This window comes from Elephantulus edwardii, unplaced genomic scaffold (genome assembly GCF_000299155.1).
Source record: "Elephantulus edwardii isolate Elephantulus edwardi_28Jun2011 unplaced genomic scaffold, EleEdw1.0 scaffold00064, whole genome shotgun sequence".
Classification (NCBI taxonomy): Eukaryota; Metazoa; Chordata; class Mammalia; order Macroscelidea; family Macroscelididae; genus Elephantulus; species Elephantulus edwardii.
The window spans coordinates 2,334,729-2,337,240 of NW_006399814.1; the positions used below are offsets into that span (position 1 = coordinate 2,334,729).

At 46.3% G+C, this 2,512-nt stretch overlaps 1 pseudogene; it reads left to right on the forward strand.

Annotated features, from left to right (window-relative positions):
* Window positions 1-1,015: 1,015 nt before the first annotated feature.
* Window positions 1,016-1,647, forward strand: LOC102851126 (annotated as a pseudogene).
* Window positions 1,648-2,512: the final 865 nt, after the last annotated feature.

The window sequence follows — 2,512 nt, forward strand, 5'->3', positions numbered from 1 at the left end:
TTCAAGTCCTCCTCACTTTCAGCAAGTAAGGGTGTGTCATCTGCATAAAACAGGTTATTGATGAGTCTCCCTCAAATCCTTATGCCACATTGCTCTTCACAGAGTCCAGCTTCTCAGATAACTTACTCCACATGGACTGAAAGTGATGCTACCAAGCCAAAGGTGGGTGACTCTAATCTGCTGTCCTAAGGCCTGTCTTTAATTGTTCTAGGTGAAACATTCTTATAGGTCGTATAGCCCTGGTGTGTCCACTTGCTGTACAGAGGTAAGCTGTGGTCGCTGTGAAGCTGAACAGTGTGACACTGACCTGTCAAATGTGACAGCAGTTACCTATTGTGGACAGTGTTTGGTGGCGCTCACCAGTTAAAACAAGCTTGGAAGTAGGAGTGGCATCCACTTCTGTAAATAGCTTGCCTCCGGAAAACCTATGAACCTAGAGCAAGGATGAAAAACACACAAGTGTCGAGGACTTTCATTCATAGGGTCACTATGAGTCTCCTACGACTCGACTGCACTCACAACAACAACATATAGATTGAATAGGTGTGGAGATAGAATACCTCCCTGACACATCCCCTTCCCAGTTCCAAACCATGCAGGGCTCTGCTGCTCCGTTCGCACAACAGCCTCCTGGTCTAGGTATAGCTTCTTCATGAGCTCAGTCAAGTGCTCTGGGATTCCTGTTCAGCTACAAGAAGGCAAAGCAATCCTGACTGAGAACACCAGTAACAATGTCCTTCTGGCTGGCACCTTCTCCTCCGAAGGTAGACTGTGGTCAGCGACACTGCCATTTCCTTTTCTTTCGTTAGATTATTCTGACCACGTGGACATCCTTTCAACTCTCGTCTTAGTGTCCCTTCCATGAATCATCCCAAACCACTGAAAGTCGCTGATCTCTCTCCCTTTGAAATCACCCAGCCCCTTCCTGCCTCTTTACTGAATAGGTCTTTGTCACGAAACTACAGAGTGTTTGCTAAGCGTCTTTCGTGAGGAGAAGTAATGATGATACACACTTATGTTCAGAACTATCACTGCGCATGCTGGGCTGGCTACAATTCTGAATAACGTCAAGGGTCCAGGAAGACAGAGCAGAGTTCAGACCACCATGACAAGCTGTGGCTGCAAAACCAGGTTCACCCCTGACAGTCCCTCCTCCCTTAACGAATCAACACTGAGGTCTTGACCTGAATGTTCAAAACGGACTGTTAAAATCTCCTTCCTTCTTGTTTGAATGTGTTGGTGAAATGGGAAAAGACTATACGTGTGCCGTGACACCGTTACCTGAAGCTGCTTTCGTGGATAGGGACCTTCTGCACAGCACATGCCACTCAGAGGGATGGATTTGGTTGTGAAGATTCGCTGGGTCACTTGTTGACCTATGTTTGGCCCAATGTGTTTGAGGCCTCTCCTCATGTAATTGACACAGTTACGGGAGCCCTTGAGGCCCTGAGCATTGTTATTGGACCATGTAGAGTATTGCAGTATTGTTTGTAGGGTGAGTTTCGCCCAGCCAGCAAAGTCAGAGATGATTGTTGGAAAATACACAGCTTCATCTACACTGGGTCACGCCTAATAACACCTTACCCAAGAATCTACAATGGCGATAAGAACACCTGTGTTTGTTAGGAACTTGACTATATCTTGTAATTTTATTATTTTGTGCTTAATGCATAGCTGTTTGGCACCTTAAACCTCCTTCGATTTGGTGGTGCCAACTTTTAAACATTGTAGATCAGAATGTAACTGGTTGTAGAGGAAGAACTAGAAATCCAGCAGCATGGGTTTTACTAACCTGTCTTTGTTTTTAATGGTAAATGCCAGTTGTGACCAAGAGCGCTGTGATGATACACTAACCTGGAAGACTTTCTTTTTTAATTCATCTTTATGAAGATTTAGAATTTCTTTCCTTGTGTTTAAAGAGAATGTTTAATTCAGAAATAAACACTGCGTGTCCTCACCAAATAATCATTGCAGTGGTGAGTCACATGAGTGTTGCATTTTATCTTCATGATGTTGGGAAAAGTTCAATTACAAGACACCGACACTGAAGCAAGGAGAAAGTGACCCAGGCAGCAAGTGGCAGAGGCAAGGGAGGACCTGGGCAGCCACATGCCAGCTGCTGGGGGTCACATGTATCTGTGTAGCCTTGTGGGGGTCTTGAGTTCACTACAGGCCCTGACACACCTGAGCTGCTGCTGGCTGATTGCACACGCCCATACTCACCTGCTGACTCGGGAAAAAAGCAGGGGACTTGGGGAGGCCTTCGTGCCTCCAGGGTTGCTGGGACACATAGCAGGTAACTAGTCCATCCTGGGGTGATTGGATTCCTTCCACGTTCCAGGGTGACACTCGGCACATGTGACATGTCAAGCCCTATGCCAAAGGCTTTCTTTGCTTCTTGATGATTCTGAAAGGAAGTTACGCACTGGGGGACACGTGAGGACATGACTTTATTCTCTCACAGTTATGGACACCTGCCTTCCAGATTTAAATTATCACCAGGGCCACACCC